This window comes from Protopterus annectens, chromosome 7.part0 (genome assembly GCF_019279795.1).
Source record: "Protopterus annectens isolate FY-2018-M chromosome 7.part0, PAN1.0, whole genome shotgun sequence".
NCBI classification, from domain to species: domain Eukaryota; kingdom Metazoa; phylum Chordata; order Ceratodontiformes; family Protopteridae; genus Protopterus; species Protopterus annectens.
Genome location: NC_056739.1, coordinates 1,553,078,079 through 1,553,099,719, shown reverse-complemented (window position 1 = coordinate 1,553,099,719; position 21,641 = coordinate 1,553,078,079).

Sequence of the window (21,641 nt, the reverse complement as noted above, 5' to 3'; positions counted from 1 at the left end):
TGGAAACACAGGCTAGCTTCACCAAAGCCATGGGAGAGGTAGTGAGGATGATATGGGCTGTGCATGCTGATATGCAGGAGCACATGACTTGTATGTGTGATTCATTGACTAGACCAAATCATGTAATAGACAGTGCAATGTGTTAACTGGTTCATTTGTCAGGGTTGAGAGGGCCATCATCATGGCCAGTCATCTGATACATTTGTGGATGTTAGCCAACCTGACCATGGATAAACAGTTTCCTACTACCACAGGGCTATCAATTCCACAGCAATATTAGTCATGGGTGTGTCTACACCAGGAGAAGCAGGCCAAGGTATAGTGCTGAGGCTGTGTCCCTGCAGTCACACATGGCTCCCAGCACATCCACATATCAATAGACCCTCGCCCTTCTAGATGTTTATCACCAATTAATCCAGCTCCAGTCCACAGACACACTTTTTCTATTACTATACCTTAGCACTTTGATATATTTCCCTGTGAAAGACATGCAGTCCTGTACCCCTTGCCCATCTGTGTAAATGATGATAACTTTACCCTGTCCTGTGTACATTACCTGGATTGCCTATGTGGGATGCACAGTTTGGCCATTTTACAAGTGGGTCAACACAGTCTGTTGCTCATTTTTTGTGCACAGTGTAATAGTGTAGGGGTTTGGTGGTGGGTATTTATTTATTATTTGTCATTGGATAATGGGTATTGAATGTGTAATGTGCACTACCTCTTGCATGTAATATCTGTTATTATTTTCTTTCTTATATTATTCTTTGATAATGCTTTATCTATGTTATTTCATGAGCTGACATTTGTAATTTAATTTAGTCTGCACTTGTGTGGTCCTAAATGACAATAACATTTCTTTGAATCTTTGAATCTTTGAATCTGCTTTACTCTTGCATAGTTATGCTGTAAAGCTATTTGCATGCCACTGCTTTTTGGTAGTGCCACATTGTTCTGTGACTGCCTCCATCTGGCATGGTAATCCTTGCTGCTGTCTCCTTCTCTGATTCCTCATCAATCTCAGTTAGTGCTGCCTGTGGTGCTGTAAACTGTGGTCCCTGCAAGAGGCCACCCTGTTGCAGCTGCTACTTGTGGTGCAGTAAACTATGACCCCTGAAGAGGCCACCTTGCTGGATCTGCTACCTGTGGTGCTGTAAACTGTGGCTCCTGGAAGAGGCCACCCTGCTGCAGCTGCTACCTTACTATAATAATATGTAACATAGCATACACAATTAATATATTGGCACACACAGCAAGGTCAGATGATAGCTCACCACAGAATGTATTAAGATAGCAAAATCATGACTTTGGCTGCCCAAATGCAAAATCTTTAGTGTTTTTGCTTCATAATAAGGCATGGTTGTACCCATGGTCAGTTTGATCCCACAGATTTCTAATTGGTGTCATGAACCAGAGTTCCAGGTCATATCCAGCATCACCAACAAGATGCCTCTGTGGAAGTAACCCATTGCAAACCATTGGTAAAGATCATATGTGTGCCATAAGAGGGAGGTGTGAAAAGCTCCTGGTTGGCTTGCACACACATTGTAAATTGTACCCTATGCATTACAGACCACCTGCAGTTAGTGGAGGCTACACTTTGAACTTCACATACCTCCTTCCAAGTTCACCAAGTAGGGCCTTTATTCCAATGTGGGTACAATCTATGGTCCCTAGTACCTTAGAAAAATGGGCTATGGCATAGAAGTCCCATGAGGTATTGACTGCCTTCTCTGGGGTACATGGGAACTACATATACTTCCCCACATGCTGATGCATAGCGTCAAGGAACTGGTGTAGTATTCTCCAAGCAGATGCCAGCAATGCCCCCATCTTGTCCCTACTAGGTTGCTAAAAGGTCCCAACAGCTAATATATGTAAAGCCACACATACATTGTGTCCTCCAGGATAGGTATTCCATGACTGCCATGGGCTTCAGACAAGAACAAGACATGTTCACAATTCGTTGCATGGTATCCTGTCAATACAGTGATGGTCCACCATGTCATTGTCATGGTCAGATGACATGACACCTCCGGGGTGATGTTGAGCACCATTGGCTGTAACAGCTACAAGATGAGCCTCTTGCAGATACAAATTTACAACAGCTGCATCACCCCCTAACATCATACACTACTTTACCCTGCCTGAATCCAAGCATATAGCTGTGCACAAATCTAAAGTAAGTACAGTGTCACTGTGCAATACTTAAGCATTTCTGAGTCACTCCTCCATATTGATTTTCCTCATTATCATATGTGACACTTCATTATGCAGTAATCAACATAAGGTGCATCCATATAATGGCCATGCAGTGTCTGATGGTTACATCATTTGACTTGGTTTTCTGAAACACACACATCCTTCTTCTTGTGCAATTTCACTTACAGCAATGCAGTGAAAATTTCTGAAACCTAGTTTAGATCCAAAGATTTCATCACTGGTAAAAATGTTTGTAATACATGATCCACCATTGCTGAGTCCATGCTACGACAATGTTCCAACTAATAAACTAAACTCAAGACATCACTCTCAAGACATTTACCTACTAGGTTTATAAGGCTAATAGGTATATAAGCATTACGATTACAGCATCACCTCATTTATTTATTTATACATGGAGTATTACTAGCCTCTTAGTACATAACAATTAACCAAGGTTTTTAAAATGGATGCATCAAAGAGGATTTTAAGCAATCACATAGAATGGACATTAAAAATGTTTAATCCATCTTATCTTGTAGCAAAATCAACCCCAGTTTATTAAAATATCCTTATCTCAGTCATCCGTCATAGTCTGACAACTTGAATTAAGACAATCTGTAAAAAATGTAAAAATATATTCCAGTTTATTTAGCCATGTTCGCAAGTTTTTTAACAAATACCTCTAGTACTACCTTTTTGTTAGGAATATGTCCATTATCATTTTGAATCTCCCTGTAACTACTGACATATTTATACAAGACTGTTGGTTATCCTTTTTAAGACTTGTTAAATCTAGCTCATATTTTTTCTTAACTTTCCTCATCTCTAATCTGAATTTATCATAAAACTGACTATATTTAGTTATATATCTTGCAGATGACTGTTTCTTATTTTGAGAAATATTTTTTCCTTTGTTAATTGTTCTCATGTTTACCTCACCATGTGAACAAATTCATCTGTTGGCATAAGCAAATACTGCAATCAAGCAACATAGAGCCCAAATCTACTACCTCTGGAACTATCCTTATGTGGACATTTCCATCAAAAATTTACTAATAAAGTTTTATCAAATCATGACAATCAAAAAGATCAGACAACCCATTTAAATGCAGCTAAAATTCTTAAAATTATAATGATTAATAATGCAGTCTTGACTGTAAACTGTGTAACAAAGACAACTACAGTCTAGTGATAAAACAATAGAAGCAGAAGATGAATAGGCAATGATATACTATTCTTAATATAAAATAAGGATATTGTCAATTTAAAGAATTAAAATGCAATAACATTAGCAAAGAGTCTGCAACTAACTGCATTCCTACACATCTAATTCTCAGTAACAGCACGAATCTCCATAGCAGAGTCAAGTGTTGAATAAATACCACTCCCATTAGGGTCAATATTAAATCAGCGAACACTGATTTATCAGCCCCATGTAAGCAAAAGCTTACAATCCCGAACACTCGTAACAGCGATTTTTTTCCCAGGAAAAAAAATCGCTGTTCCATAAAAAAAGATAAATAAATTTATTTTATTATTTATTTATTTTACATTTGTTGACCGGGCTAGTCCAACTGGATACATATCCTTTTTCAGTAGAGGCCCGGGGAGAAAAGCTCCCAATTTCAGAACATAATAACAATGCAAATAAGAATAACAATAAAAATAACAATACAATACGAAAAAAAGACATAGTGAAACCACAGAAACAAGGAGACATCAATATGTATCAGCTAGATTGTTTGAACGTACATTTTGTTTGTTTGGCCACTTAACATGTGTGCAATTAAGGAAGTAAAAATTACAATATAAGCTCTTAAAAGGGAGATGAGAGAAGAGGGGCTATGGGGCGTGTTGGATTTAATCAGGGTTTAGACATGGGCATAACCATTGGGACTTGAGTATTGCTCGGAGATGAGTTTTGTATAGGTTAAGGGAAGTCATGAGTCTAAGGCTGTTTGGGAGTGAGTTCCATTGCTTCCCAATAGAGTTAGCATAAAGAGCATCACCTCCCACATTGTTTGATTTGATAGTCATTACCTGGTTACTGTTTGCAGATCGAGGCAGCTTAAGTAAGGGGTCAGGATTTTGGACAGGGCAGGGTTTTTTCAGGTTGATTAATAATTTTAAAAGCTTCGATTAGTTGATTAAATTTGAGGAGATTAGGTAGTTCAAGCCAGTCCAGTTTCTTTAGGTTGACGCAATGGTGGGTCCGATAGGATGTTCCTGTGACAAATCTGGCAATATGATGGTAGGTAGTGGAGGTTGTTAAGCTCACGTATTGAGGAAGGAGAATATTGGGAGGCATATAATAGAGTGGAGAGGAGATGAGTCGTGCAATGGTTAGTTTGCATGGGAGTAAGACAGTTCCTGATTCTATACATTGAGCCTAATTTTTTGTTAACTGACTTAATGGTTTGGGCAATGTGCATGTCGAATTTGAGCTTGTGGTCAATTGTGATACCTAATAGTTTCGTGTGGGAGACGGGCTCTATGATGGTGCCATTAATGGATTCAACAAAGAAGGTCTTATGATTCACAGGGGGAGGTTCCTGAGCTATGGGAGTTGTTGTCGAGGGGAGGAAGAGAAGTAACTTGGTTTTAGTTGGGTTTAGGATGAGTTTCAGGTCAGAGAACCATTTTTCTACTGTGGCAAAACATTGTTGGGTGGCTGCTTGGTTTTTGAAGTTTCTGAAGAGAGGTCGGAGCAGATCAGGGTGGAGTCATCTGCATATTGAATGCAGGTGGCTGTGGGGATAACAGAGTACAGATCATTTATAAAAACAGAGAAAAGAAGGGGACCAAGAATGGAGCCCTGAGGAACCCCAATGTTATTAGGCAGCAGTTGGAATAGACTATTTTGCCATTGGACTGCTTGTTGCCGGTCAGCTAGGTAGTCCTTAAACCAGTTTAAATAAAAATAAAAACTTCAAAACATTACATAAAGTGGGAGGCTGTGCTCTGACCCCCCCCCCACTTAAATATACCAACTCTGAGATCGCACTACAGTTATGAAAATTGCAAAGTAACGGAGGCGGCCAAGTGATTTCTTTCCCAGGGAAAGAAATCGCTTATATGCCATTTCACTATTTTGCTGTTTTGTGCTTTCAAGTTTGATCAAGATGCATTCGAAGGATTACATCTTGGATTATATAATAGGAACCCTCCCATTAGTTCTTCCTCTCCTTGGGCAAACCACTCTAGATATTTTGCTGTTTTGTGCTTTCAAGTTTGATCAAGATGCATTTGAAGGATTACATCTTGGATTATATAATAGGAACCCTCCCATTAGTTCTTCCTCTCCTTGGGCAAACCACTCGAGATATGCATTTAAGCTAAAATCACATGACAAGGCATAAAATCATATTGGCCTATTAGACAAAATGTTTTGTCATGTGATAGGAGTAATAGCCTACATTATGTGTCTTTGTGCAGTTAAAAAAAATGACTAGACTAAATATAATCATGACTTATGACTCCTTACTAGACTTAATCTTTATAAAAAATTCCTGACCACTGTACTCAGCTTTCGTTCCTTTGTCATGGAGTAAGTGACCACTGCTCTGTTACATCAGTCTAGACTTTCAAAACAATGATAGTCTGCCTCCCCAATACATATATGTGAGGTCTGTTTCTGAAAATACAAAAGGTAATATCATCAACCATTTTAACTCTACATACTGATTTATACTCTGAAAGAAAATGATGCATAACTTTCTAGGTCTTATTATTAGTCATCTATTTGTATTCCAAGACCATCTCTTCTACAATATGTGCAAACATGAAGGAGATTTAAAATGCACTTGGCTTACTGTAGATATCATAGCTCTAACAATTCAGATGGATACAGTCTGGAGGAATAAGAGAAAGAACCCTGTATCCAACAACCTGCAGCAAACCTACTGAGAATTTGGAAAAAATATAGAATCAGTAGAATAACTAAACTTGCACATCTCAGAAACAAACAGAATGCTTCACCATCCTTAACTAAACATTATTAGAAAACCATAAAGTGATTCATAGAAAAATAACTGAGGAATCTAACCATAGCTCTTTAAGCCCTACCAGTCATTTACCAATGAATATAAAAATGTTTCTATTATCTAGGGTGACACTCAATATTTGCTACGATTACATAACAATACGATACTCAGCACATAGATTTTCCCTAACCCTAACCTTCCTATCAGCAAACTTGATGCTATTTATTCAACTTTTTACTTTTAAGGGATAAAAACTGACAATATCTGCAAAATGCTGAAAACTTAACAAAAAGTAGTTGCAAAACTTCAAAAACTTCAACCTGCTTTCCATAGGATGGCAGCTCCAGAGATTACAGAAGGTAAGGCATATTTCTGTAATCTTCCACTTGCAATAGAAAACACAGACTCAAAGCTAAACATGCTTATATCATCCCCATGCCAAAAATATCACCCCAAGCTGCCCTCAATGGCTTCAGCACTATGATATCTATACAGCCATCTATACAGTCACTGATGGTATCTATAAACAAGGGAAAAATGGAATGCTTAAAGACAGTATTTTCCTAGAGATGACATATGTATTCATTTCTGTTGGTCTTTCCCTGTTATTACAAAAGTTAGAAAAACACAATATAAACCCAAGTGTAATATCTTGGCTTCAAGTTTATTTTTGAAACTCCTGCTATTCAGAAAGTTTGAACCCCTGCTATAAAGAGCACTATATGAGAGGGTATGGCCTTGCATTGTGTTGGTTGAACGGTTCCTTCAGGTTTAATGTTTCAACCTTAATTTTTATAAAATATAAGCAAAAAAAGTCAGACTAACATTTCTATATTTATGCTATTCTTTATAACAAAGGTCTAACATAACCAAAATATCATTATTCATGCTAGTGATTGTGTCTGTATTTTTGCTATTGTTTGATCTCTAAATAAAAATGTATGCTTTAAAAATTTTAAATGTATGTCTTCATTAATTAGTTTAGCTTGTGACTTTAAATGGTAACTGGGTAAGCCCACTGACCCAGTAATCAAACTGGTAAATAAATAAAGTTCAATGATCAGTACTAAGCTAACTGCACATGTGGGCCATTTTAAGCCTAGCAAATTATCCCATGTGAGAATCAAAACCTGCACCTTGTGTCTGCAAGAGAAACACTTAACTATTATGCCAATCTCCCTATATGAAGTTAATAAATGTCAGCTCTCTTGAGTTTCATAGCAATGAGATCAACAGGTTGAAGCCTGTGCAGAATATGGTTGTATAATTACTTACTGATCAACATCATATAATTGCTGTGCTGCTGCTGTGTAATTACTTCCTGGTATATATTGTTAGTGCTGTTGCTGTGTAATTACTTCCTGGGATATATTGTTAGTAGCATATTACAGTGCTGCTGCATGATTACTTCTAGGGATATATTGTTAGTAGCATATTACAGTGCTGCTGCATGATTACTTCTAGGGATATATTGTTAGTAGCATATTACAGTGCTGCTACATGATTACTTCCTGGTATATATTGTTAGTGCTGTTGCTGTGTAATTACTTTCTGGGATATATTGTTTGTAGCATATTACAGTGCTGCTGCATGATTACTTCTAGGAATATATTGTTTGTAGCATATTACAGTGCTGCTGCATGATTACTTCTAGGGATATATTGTTTGTAGCATATTACAGTGCTGCTGCATGATTACTTCTAGGGATATATTGTTAGTAGCATGTTACAGTGCTGCTGCATGATTACATCCAGGGATATATTGTTAGTAGCATATTACAGTGCTGCTGTTCATAGGTTCATAGGTTGGTACTAGGCTATCGACCCTAGGGCCTATACAAGCCCAGCTATAACAATTCCCTGGATATTTCTTCACACAATATTTACTTACCTGGACCCCTGTCTAGCAGGGCAACTGACGTGATCCCTGGGGTGAATTTTCTATCTTCCATCCAGTTGTCAAGGTTCCTTTTGAAGAGGGCCAAGGAGGTGCTCTGCTTGACATGTATGGGCAGTCTATTTCAGAGTATGGGGAGTTTCTGGGTCAGGAACCTATCCCTCCAGCATGTTTTGTTCATTGTGATGACAAGGTTTAGATCCCTGGAGCATGTGGCTCTGAGGAATTGGGATTTTTTTTAAGTGGAACATGTCCAACAGCTCAGGGTTTGACATGGCCCTGTATGTTAAGCAGAGATCACCTCTGAGTAGACGATATGCCACAGAGGATAGCTGGAGTTTTTTTAGATGGTCAGCATAGGGCATCTACTTTAGGCCTGTGATTCTTTTAGTGAGGTATTTCTGCCACCTTTCCAGCTGTTGCAGATGTCTTGTGAGGTACATACTAAACAGGGCATTGTACTCTATAATGGGTCTAATGAGGGATGAGTACAGTGGGACAATGACTTCCTTTTTTCAGGATGAAAATCCTTTAGTGATGAGGTGTGCCACATAGAAGGATTACCTGACTGTTGTGGCGATGTAGTTATTGAAGGTGAGACCACTGTCCACCTGTGTCCCTAAGTCTCTCATCACACTTTCAGTGTTTAGTGTACTGCCACCTATGTGGTAATTCATGGGTACATGGTTTTTCCCAAAGGGGATAGCTATACATTTCTTGGCATTAAGCTTGAGCCCATGGCTCTAGCACCAAGCATCTGTTTCTGTAAGGCCCTTTTGTAGAATATCCACATCATTTGGGGATTCAATAATGAATCCCAGTTTGCAATCATCTGTGAACTTTGTTAGTCAGAGTCCCTTAGTGTTGGCCTGTACTTCAGAGAAGTAGATGCCAAACAAGAGAGGTCTCAGGACTGAACCCTGAAGTACTTCGCTTGTCACTTGTCTAGAGCTGGATTTGGAGTTGGCTACTTTTGCAGTCTGGGTTCTGTCAGTAAGCCAGTTGGCAACCCATCGAGTGACGTAGGGATTTATGCCCAGCTTAGTAAATCTATCTATGATTCCAGAGTGGGGGATGGTGTTGAAAGCCTTGGCAAGGTCCAGATAGGCTGTGTGGACCACCCTACCCTCATCCATGGCTCTGGAGACTGATTCGAAGATGTCAGTCAGGTTCAGGCACATGATCAGCCCTTCACGAACCCAAACTGGGTGGGGTCCAGTGTTTGAAGGTTGCCAATGTCTTTGTTTATAAGTTCCATGATAATGCGTTCCGTGCCCTTGCAGATCAGGCTTGTCAGACTGATGGGAAGGTAGTTCCCAGGATCCAAGTTGGATCCCCCCTTGTGGAGTGGGATAACTGTAGCTGTGTGCCACTCAGTGGGTAGGAAGCCTGAGGTGAGGCTATGATTAAACATGACACTTAGGTGAGGTGCCAGTTCATTTTGTAGTTCATGTAGTACACAGCCCAGGATGCCATCTGGTCCCATGGATGCTGTATTAGCTTTGGAAAGTGCAGTTTCTACCTATGTGGCTGTAATTATCAGAATTTGGCAATCTTTGGGTATTGAGATGGGCCTTTTAGGGGGTGAGAGGGGGGTGAAGTTTGCACTAAATCGATCTGCCAGTATATTGGCAATATCCTTGGGATCAGTGTATTTAATGCCATTCTGTTGTAGCTCAGAGCAGATGTGAGCATTGCCATTTAGATTCTTGACATAACTATAGAATGCCTTGTGGATGTCTTTAGAATAGTTGGCAATTTTATTTTCGTAACTAGCTCTGGAGGATTTTATGAAGGATCTCAGCTTTTTACTGAGGCTGGTAAGGGAGTTTTTTGAATCCTGGGATTTTCCTCTTTTCTGCAACAGTTTCTTCCTTCTGTTGTATAGTTTGTTTATGGCAGGAGACCACCATATTGGCTTCCTTTTTTTGGATGAGAGCATCTTGGTTCTATTTGGGATGGCACGATTTATGAATGAGTGGATGTGCTTGTACAGTGCCTTAGTGTAGGATTCAGCAGTCGAACTTTCAGCTCCCGTCTGCATGGGTGTCATGACATTTGTCACTTCTGACTTGAGTAACATGAAGATGGCTTTGGAGAAGTTTTTATGGAGGTTTCCGTACTGGGAGGTGGGAGTGGGGGTGGGATGTGGATGCCAAGGGTGATTTGCTTATGGTCAGATCTGACCAATGAGGGGGTGACCACTGGTGTGGAGCATATATCTCCCATGTTGGTAATGACCAGGTCTAGGATACTGGAGCCCCTGGTGGGACAATGGATTAGTTGATCCAGGGCGTTGAAATTTATGAATTCCAAGAACCGTTGGGAAAAGGTGTTGGTACCCAAGTAGTTTTCCCAGTTAATGGCAGGGTAGTTAAAATCACCCAGTATTAGGGTGTTTGGTTGTATCTTAATATTTTCTAGTATGTTTAGAAAGGTGTAGTGAGAATCTTGGGGCATGGTGGGGGATCTGTAGCAAGCTACAATTTGGATTGCAGTCTTACCTAGTGTTAGTTGCACCTGGAGAATTTCAGATGCATTGTGTTGGGCAACTGGCCTGGAGGTGTGAAAATCCTTGGTGAATATGGACACTCCTCCACCTTTAGTGTTTCAGTCTTGGTTTGGTGGCTGAAAAGTGTGGTAAGAGTTGTAGCCTGGTATTGCAGGGGTGCTCTCTGGAGCCTTGAACCAGATTTCAGTTACTGCACAGATATCGATGTTCTCCATTTTTAGGAGTGCCTCAAGAGAGTGCATTTTGAGATTGAGACTTCTAGCATTGAGTAGCATTACCTTCAGATGTTGCATGTTTGTATCAGTTACGGTAGTGGTTTTGTCCTTTGAACCTTGCCTAAAAAAGGCATTAAGGGGTGGCAAGAGCTTTAGCCAGTAACCTGAATCCCAGGGGTGACAGGTGCAGACCATCTCTGGCAAAGCATCATGGTTTGTCGATCATGTCATCTCAAGCAGACAAATACTGGATCCCATTTGAATGACACCAGAAGCGTAGCCAATTGTTGAAGTCAGTCATTTTGTCCTTATACTGTGGTATCATTCTGGGCGAAGGCAGGATGCTACTCAGGGCTTAGGTCATACCTTCCTGGTCCACATGATCCGAGAGCTCTTCTATGTCTCTTTTCATGTAGTACAGAGAGGTACGTCTCAAATCATTCACTCCAACATGGACAATGACAGAGTCATATTTGTACTTTTTGTGGAGTGACTTGAGTGCATGCGTTATGTGGTGGATCCTGGCACCTGACAGGCAGCTGACTGTAATTTTCTCCTTGCTCAGCCTGGCGAGTGGGACATCATTGTGCCTGACTATAGAGTCACCTATGATGAAAGTGTTGGGTAAGTTGTCTTGCCTTAGGGGCTGTTGTTGAGTAGCACACTGGTGTTGTGAGCTATGTGCCACTTTGGTTGTGACTGGTGTTTGTTTGCGTTTCAACTTCGGAGGTTCTTGTTGCTTGGGAAGGTTAATGTTAAGGGCTTCTGCATATGTGGGTTTAGTGTTGCTATGTGTGGGTGTTGGCAGGGTGGGCTTGGAAGGGCTATGTGTTGCTTGAGGTGTGGTTCAGGTATTAACCTTCTCTTGTCTGTCTAGAACAATCTTCGCTGGAGAGAGCTTTGCTTCCAGTTTGGCTATGTAAGTGCATGTCTCACAGGTTGTAGTGTTGGGTGGTAGGAGTAGATGGTTGTCTGTGCACATGAGATAGTTGCTGCATTGCCCCAGTATGCCCAGATTCACCAGGTGGACAGGAGAAATCACCGGAAGCTGACCCTTGGACATGCCTGTTTAGGTGCTTTTTTTGTAAAGTACAAGAGCTGTTTTCCCTTACCTTTGCAAGGTACTTTGCAGTTATAGGCTGTTTAGTGCCTACAATTAATTTCTCCTTATTAACAAGAAGAGTTGAGTGCTTGTGTCAGTTTAAGGTTTCCTAGTGCTTTCCAGCAGGTTCTAGAGCAAGTGATAGTCACAGAGGCTTAGATTTTAGTGCTACTACTGAGAAACCAGCTAGTTCTAAGGGAAAATTTGAAAAGCAGACTTTCTGGCACCTGGAATAGTTTAACTGTAGTCCATCTGTGCTGCACAATGCAAAAATGCACAAACACACAAGGTTGTAAGCCAGAAAGTTGAAAGGGATAGAAATCAGCCCAAAAAGGCTAATAAAATTACAATTTCAGAGCTAGAAACCACTCCTCTCATGTTAGATAGGCAGTACAATGCTCATCACTCCCACTGGTAAGCAGTAGGACTTCCCTTTACCACAGAAAGGTCTGGTAGCTCTGAACACAGAAAATAAAGTCCTGAAACCAGCAAAGCCTGGGATCTGGAATGTGCAAGCTAGGAAAGGTGAGAAACGAGCAAACAAATTAACCAATTAACCAATAAAAGCTAAAAACTGAGCCCCATTCAGCCATGCACTATGCCCTTAGAAAGGTCTGTAGCATCTGAATCTAGTCTATTACAGTGCTGCTGCATGATTACTTCTAGGGATATATTGTTTGTAGCATATTACAGTGCTGCTGCATGATTACTTCTAGGGATATATTGTTAGTAGCATGTTACAGTGCTGCTGTTCATCGGTTCATAGGTTGGTACTAGGCTATCGACCCTATGGCCTATACAAGCCCAGCTATAACAATTCCCTGGATATTTCTTCACACAATATTTACTTACCTGGACCCCTGTCTAGCAGGGTAACTGGCGTGATCCCTGGGGTGAATTTTCTATCCCCCATCCAGTCGTCAAGGTTCCTTTTGAAGACGGCCAAGGAGGTGCTCTGCTTGACATGTATGGGCAGTCTATTTCAGAGTATGGGGAGTTTCTGGGTCAGGAACCTATCCCTCCAGCATGTTTTGTTCATTGTGATGACAAGGTTTAGATCCCTGGAGCGTGTGGCTCTGAGGAATTGGGATTTTTTTTAAGTGAAACATGTCCAACAGCTCAGGGTTTGACATGGCCCTGTATGTTAAGCAGAGATCACCTCTGAGTAGACGATATGCCACAGAGGATAGCTGGAGTTTTTTTAGATGGTCAGCATAGGGCATCTACTTTAGGCCTGTGATTCTTTTAGTGAGGTATTTCTGCCACCTTTCCAGCTGTTGCAGATGTCTTGTGAGGTACATACTAAACAGGGCATTGTACTCTATAATGGGTCTAATGAGGGATGAGTACAGTGGGACAATGACTTCCTTTTTCCAGGATGAAAATCCTTTAGTGATGAGGTGTGCCACATAGAAGGATTACCTGACTGTTGTGGCGATGTAGTTATCGAAGGTGAGACCACTGTCCACCTGTGTCCCTAAGTCTCTCATCACACTTTCAGTGTTTAGTGTACTGCCACCTATGTGGTAATTCATGGGTACATGGTTTTTCCCAAAGGGGATAGCTATACATTTCTTGGCATTAAGCTTGAGCCCATGGCTCTAGCACCAAGCATCTGTTTCTGTAAGGCCCTTTTGTAGAATATCCACATCATTTGGGGATTCAATAATGAATCCCAGTTTGCAGTCATCTGCGAACTTTGTTAGTCAGAGTCCCTTAGTGTTGGCCTGTACTTCAGAGAAGTAGATGCCAAACAAGAGAGGTCTCAGGACCGAACCCTGAAGTACTTCGCTTGTCACTTGTCTAGAGCTGGATTTGGAGTTGGCTGCTTTTACAGTCTGGGTTCTGTCAGTAAGCCAGTTGGCAACCCATCGAGTGATGTAGGGATTTATGCCCAGCTTAGTAAATTTATCTATGATTCCAGAGTGGGGGATGGTGTTGAAAGCCTTGGCAAGGTCCAGATAGGCTGTGTGGACCACCTTACCCTCATCCATGGCTCTGGAGACTGATTTGAAGATGTCAGTCAGGTTCAGGCACATGATCAGCCCTTCACGAACCCAAACTGGGTGGGGTCCAGTATTTGAAGGTTGCCAATGTCTTTGTTTATAAGTTCCATGATAATGCGTTCCATGCCCTTGCAGATCAGGCTTGTCAGACTGATGGGAAGGTAGTTCCCAGGATCCAAGTTGGATCCCCCCTTGTGGAGTGGGATTTAGTGCCTACAATTAATTTCTCCTTATTAACAAGCAGAGTTGAGTGCTTGTGTCAGTTTAAGGTTTCCTAGTGCTTTCCAGCAGGTTCTAGAGCAAGTGATAGTCACAGAGGCTTAGATTTTAGTGCTGCTACTGAGAAACCAGCTAGTTCTAAGGGAAAATTTGAAAAGCAGACTTCCTGGCACCTGGAATAGTTTAACTGTAGTCCCTCTGTGCTGCACAATGCAAAAATGCACAAACACACACGGTTGTAAGCCAGAAAGTTGAAAGGGATAGAAATCAGCCCAAAAAGGCTAATAAAATTACAATTTCAGAGCTAGAAACCACTCCTCTCATGTTAGATAGGCAGTACAATGCTCACCACTCCCACTGGTAAGCGGTAGGACTTTCCTTTACCACAGAAAGGTCTGGATAGCTCTGAACACAGAAAATAAAGTCCTGAAACCAGCAAAGCCTGGGATCTGGAATGTGCAAGCTAGGAAAGGTGGGAAACGAGCAAACAAATTAACCAATTAACCAATAAAAGCTAAAAACTGAGCCCCATTCCACCAGTCTTCAATCAGTCAAGTTCTAACTGCACACTCTTGCCAGTAGGGTGCAGGGGAACCATCTCTGACAAAAGATGGCCTGGATTAGTCCTTAAGTTATACAAACAAAGCTAGGTTCAGCAGGTCTGAATCTAGTCTATGCTATAGCAACCAAGGCGTACCAATTTCTGAAATAAGCAGTTCAAATAAGCAGGCACAATACGCCTTTACCCAGAAATTCCCAGCTCAGAAGGGCAGAATCTAGCCTCTCCTCCCACAAGAGTGCAGACCACAAACCTTCTTAACGTAAAATAACTGGCCTGAAGCCAAATTACTTAGACTAGAACAATACTCTTTCAGAATAACAAACACTGGGCCTTCAATCAGCAATTCCCAACATAGAAGGATGTAAACTACCTGTCCTGTCACAACAGTGCAGACCACAAACCTTCTTAATGTAAAACAACCGGTCTGAAGCCGAAGTGCTTAACCAAAAGCCTTAGAATAACAGTTACAATTTAATCAGGCTACTACCAAGCAGTGATAAATGCAGCAGAATAAATACAATTGAGTACTTTTAACTAAAACAATACACTTTTAGAATAACAGACACTGGGCCTTCAATCAGCAATTCCCAACTAAGAAGGATGTAAGCTACCTGTACTGCCACAACAGTGCAGACCACAAACCTTCTTAATGTAAAACAACCAGTCTGAACTTCAAGTGCTTAACGAAAAGTCTTAGAATAACAGTTACAATTTAATCAGGCTTCTACCAAGAAGTGATAAATGCAGCAGAATAAATACAATTAAGTACTTTTAAGAAGAGGCAAAACAAAATAATGTAATAAAGTAGGAAGAAACACAAATACAGTAAAAGCAAATGAATAAAGTGCCAACATTTTTTTGTTCATAAAGTGCAAGGAGAGAGGAAGGAGGGGCAGAAAATAATTCAAGGTTAAGAACCTAAGTGGGTTGGCCTTCCCAAATGTTCTCTCTGGATTAAATAGAGTGAACACTAGACTGGGAGTGGTGTCCCAGATCAAATTTACAGTAGGGGCGGGCAACTGTCAAGCCACCAACTATAACACCAGACACAAGAATAGGGTGGGGGAGGGGAAAACCAGTTTCAGGACAGACGAGAAGCAGAAAACAGTGCCAGAAAATATCTAAAATATTTCAGTCAGGCTATAAAATAGTTCAATCAGGCCAAATTAATACAATACAGAACTCTGAAACATTAAAATGCAAAGAAAATATGCTTATCAATTAGCGATATATTCCCAGATTGTTTAGGGATCACACACCAGCAGTTTCCAACAATGTATAAAGGAATTTACAGCAGAAACTATTTTTAAATCAGCAAGCCTTGAAGCTCTCAGATAACATTAAGCTGTTAGACCAGTTTTATAAACTCCAAATCAGGAATAGGGGAGAACCAGTATCAGGACAGATGAGAAGCAGAAAACAGTGCCAGAAAATATATAAAATATTTCAGTCAGGCTATAAAATAGTTCAGTCAGGCCAAATTAATACAATGTAGAACTCTGAAAGGTTAAAATGCAAAGAAAATATACTTATCAATCAGCGATATATTCCCAGATTGTTTAGGGATCACACACCAGCAGTTTCCAAGAGTGTGTAAAGGAATTTACAACAGAAACTATTTTCTGATGATTACTTCCTGCGATATATTGTTAGTAGCATATTACAGTACTGCTTTTGCAAAACTTCTTCTTGGAATACATTGTTAGTAGCATATTACAGTGTTGTTGCTGCTGCATGATTACTTCCTTTAAGATATTGTTAGTAGGATATTACAATGCTGCTGCTGCACGATTACTTCCTGGGATATATTGTTAGTAGCATATTACAGTGCTGCTGCAGTGTAATTACATCCTGGTATATATTGTTACCAGCATATTACAGTGCTACTGCTGTGCAATTACTTCCTGGGATATATTGTTAGTAGGATATTACAGTGCTGCTGCTGCATGATTACTTCCTGGGATATATTGTTAGTAGCATTTTACAGTGCTGCTGCTGAGTAATTACTTCCAGGGATAAATTGTTAGTAAATAATTACAGTGCTGCTGCTGTATAATTATTTCCTGGGATATATTGCTAGAAGCATATTACAGTACTGCTGCTGTATAATTACATCCTGGGATATATTGTTAGCAGCATATTAAAGTGTGCTGCTGCATGATTACTCCCTGGGATATGTTGTTAGTAGCATATTATAGTGCTGCTGCTGAATAATTACTCTCTAGGATATAGCATTAGTAGTACAGTGCAGTAGTAGCATATTACAGTGCGGCTGCTGTGAAATTACTTGCTGGGATATATTGTTAGTACCATATTACAGTGCTGCTGCTGTATAATTACTTCCTGGGATATATTGTTAGTAGGCTTTTACAGTGCTACTGCTGCATGTTTATTTCCTGGGATATATTGCTAGAAGTATATTACAGAGCTGCTGCTGCATGAGTAATTCCAAGGATATATTGTTAGTAGCATGTTACAGTGCTGCTGCTGTATAATTACTTCCTGGGATAAACTGTTAGTAGCATATTACAGTGCTGCTGCTGTGTAATTATATCCTGGGATATATTGTTAGCAGCATATTACAGTGCTGTTGATGCATGATTACTTCCTGGGATAGATTGTTAGTAGCATATTACAGTGCTGCCACTGTATAATGACTTCCTGGCATATACTGTAGTAGCATATTACAGTGCTACTGTGGCATGATTGCTTCTTGGCATACATTGTTAGTAGCATATTACAGTGCTCTGCAGCATGATTACTTCCTGGGATATATTTTTAGTAGCATATTACAGTGCTGCTGCATGATTACTTCCTGGAATATATTGTTAGTAGCATATTACAGTGTTGTTGCTGCTGCATGATTACATCCTGGGATATATTGTTAGTAGCATATTACAGTGCTCCTGCTGCTGGGTAATTACTTCCTGGGATATATTGTTAGTAGCATATTACAGTGCTGCCGCTGTATAATGACTTCCTGGCATATACTGTAGTAGCATATTACAGTGCTACTGTGGCATGATTACTTCCTGGGATACATTGTTAGTAGCATATTACAGTGTTACTGTGGCATGATTACTTCCTGGGATACATTGTTAGTAGCATATTACAGTGCTGCTGTGGCATTATTACTTCCTGGGATATATTTTTAGTAGTATATTACAGTGCTGCTGCATGATTACTTCCTGGAATATATTGTTAGTAGCATATTACAGTGTTGTTGCCGCTGCAGGATCACTTCCTGGAAGATATTGTTAGTGGATTATTACAGTGCTGTTGTTGCATGATTACTTCCTGGGATATATTGTTAGTAGCATATTACAGTGCTACTGCTGTATAATTACTTCCTGGGATATATTGATAGTATCATATTACAGTGCTGCTGCTGTAAAAGTACTTCCTGGGATATCTTGTTAGTAGCATATTACAATACTGCTGTGTGATTACATCCTGTGATATATTGTTAGCAGCATATTACAGTGCTGCTGCTGCATTATTACTTCCTGGGATATATTTTAGTAGCATATTACAGTGCTGCTGCATGATTACTTCCTGGAATATATTGTTAGTAGCATATTACAGTGTTTGTTGCCACTACATGATCACTTGCTGGAAGATATTGTTAGTGGATTATTACAGTGCTGCTGCTGCATGATTACTTCCTGGGATGTATTGTTAGTAGCATATTACAGTGCTGCTGCTGTGTAATTATATCCTGGGATATATTGTTAGCAGCATATTACAGTGCTGCTGCTGCATGATTACTTCCTGGGATATATTGTTAGTAGCATATTACAGTGCTGCCGCTGTATAATGACTTCCTGGCGTATACTGTAGTAGCACATTACAGTGCTACTGTGGGATGATTGCTTCCTGGGATATATTTTAGTAGCATATTACAGTGGTGTTGCATGATTACTACCTGGGATATATTGTTAGCAGCATATTACAGTGCTCCTGCTGCTGGGTAATTACTTCCTGGGATATATTGTTAGTAGCATATTACAGTGTTGTTGCTGCTGCATGATTACATCCTGGGATATATTGTTAGTAGCATATTACAGTGCTCCTGCTGCTGGGTAATTACTTCCTGGGATATATTGTTAGTAGCATATTACAGTGCTGCTGCTGTATAATTACTTCTTGGGATATATTGTTAGTAGCATATTACAGTGCTATTGTGGCATGATTACTTCCTGGGATATATTGTTAGTAGCATATTACAGTGCTGCTGCTGCTAATTACTTCCTGGGATATATTGTTAATATCACATTACAGTGCTGGTGCTGCACGATTACTTCCTGGGATATATTGTTAGTAGCATATTATAGTGCTGCTGCTGCTGCATGATCACTTCCTTGGATATAATGTTAGTGGATTATTACAGTGCTGCTGTTGCATGATGACTTCCTGGGATATATTGTTAGTAGCATGTTACAGTGCTCCTGCTGCTGGGTAATTACTTCCTGGGATATATTGTTAGTAGCATATTACAGTGCTGATGCTGTATAATGACTTCCTGGCATATACTGTAGTAGCATATTACAGTGTTACTGTGGCATGATTACTTCCTGGGATACATTGTTAGCAGCATATTACAGTGCTGCTGCGGCATTATTACTTCCTGGGATATATTTTAGTAGTATATTACAGTGCTGCTGCATGATTACTTCCTGGGATACACTGTTAGTAGCATATTACAGTGCTGCTGCTGCTGCATAATTACTTCCTGGGATATATTGTTAGTAGCATATTACAGTGCTGCTGCTGTGTAATTACTTCCTGGGATATATTGTTAGTAGCATATTACAGTGCTGCTGCATGATTACTTCCTGGAATATATTGTTAGTAGCATATTACAGTGCTGCTGCTGTAAAAGTACTTCCTGGGATTTCTTGTTAGTAGCATATTACAATACTGCTGTGTGATTACATCCTGTGATATATTGTTAGCAGCATATTACAGTGCTGCTGCTCCATGATTAGTTCCTGGGATATATTGTTAGTAGCATATTACAGTGCTACTGTGGCATCATTACTTCTTGGATACATTGTTAGTAGCATAGTACAGTGCTGCTGCTGCATATTACTTCCTGGGATACACTGTTAGTAGCATATTACAGTGCTGCTCTGTATAATTTCTTCGTGGGATATATTGTTAGTAGCATATTACAGTGCTGCTGCTGCTGAATAATTACTTCCTGGGATATATTGTTAGTAGCATATTACAGTGCTGCTGCTGTGTAATTACATCCTGGGATACATTGTTACCAACATATTACAGTGCTGCTGCTGTATAATTACTTCTTGGGATATATTGTTAGTAGCATATTACAGTGCTCCTGCTGCTGGGTAATTAATTCCTGGGATATATTGTTAGTAGCATATTACAGTGCTACCACTGTACAATGACTTCCTGGCATATACTGTAGTAGCATATTACAGTGCTACTGTGGCATGATTACTTCCTGGGATACATTGTTAGTAGCATATTACAGTGCTGCTGCTGCATTATTACTTCCTGGGATATATTTTAGTAGCATATCACAGTACTGCTGCATGATTACTTCCTGGAATATATTGTTAGTAGCATATTACAGTGTTTGTTGCCACTACATGATCACTTGCTGGAAGATATTGTTAGTGGATTATTACAGTGCTGCTGCTGCATGATTACTTCCTGGGATGTATTGTTAGTAGCATATTACAGTGCTGCTACTGTGTAATTATATCCTGGGATATATTGTTAGCAGCATATTACAGTGCTGCTGCTGCATGATTACTTCCTGGGATATATTGTTAGTAGCATATTACAGTGCTGCCGCTGTATAATGACTTCCTGGCATATACTGTAGTAGCATATTACAGCGCTACTGTGGGATGATTGCTTCCTGGGATACATTGTTAGTAGCATATTACAGTGCTGCTGCAGCATGATTACTTCCTGGGATATATTTTAGTAGCATATTACAGTGCTGCTGCATGATTACTTCCTGGAATATATTGTTAGTAGCATATTACAGTGTTGTTGCTGCTGCATGATTACATCCTGGGATATATTGTTAGTAGCATATTACAGTGCTCCTGCTGCTGGGTAATTACTTCCTGGGATATATTGTTAGTAGCATATTACAGTGCTGATGCTGTATATACAGTGCTGCTGCTGCATGACTTCCTGGGATATATTGTTAGTAGCATATTACTGTGCTGCTGCTGCATGATTACTTCCTGGGATATATTGTTAGTAGCATATTACAGTGCTGCTGCTGCATGATTACTTCCTGGGATATATTGTTAGTAGTATATTACAATGCTGCTGCATGATTACTTTCAGGGATATATTGCCAGTAGCATATTACAATGCTGCTGCATTGCAGGATCACTTCCTGGAAGATATTGTTAGTGGATTATTACAGTGCTACTGTGGCATGATTACTTCCTGGGATACATTGTTAGTAGCGTATTACAGTGCTGCTGCTGGGTAATTACTTCCTGGGGTATATTGTTAGTAGCATATTACTGTTCTGCTGCTGCATGATTACTTCCTGGGATATATTTTTAGTAGTATATAAGAGTGCTACTGCTGGAAAACTATTTCCCAGAATATATTGTTAGTAGCATATTACAGTGCTATTGTGGCATGATTACTTCCTAGGATATATTGTTAGTAGCATATTCCAGTGCTGCTGCTTTGTAATTACTTTCTGCGATATATTGTTAGTAGCATATTACAGTGCTACTGCTGCATGATTGCTTACCGGGATATATTGTTAGTAGCATATTACAGTGATGCTGCTGCATTATTACTTCCTGGGATATATTGTTAGTAGCATATTACAGTGCTGCTGTATAATTACTTCCTGGGATATATTGTTAGTAGCATATTACAGTGCTAGTGCTGGATAACTGCTTCCTGGGATATATTGTTAGTAGGATATT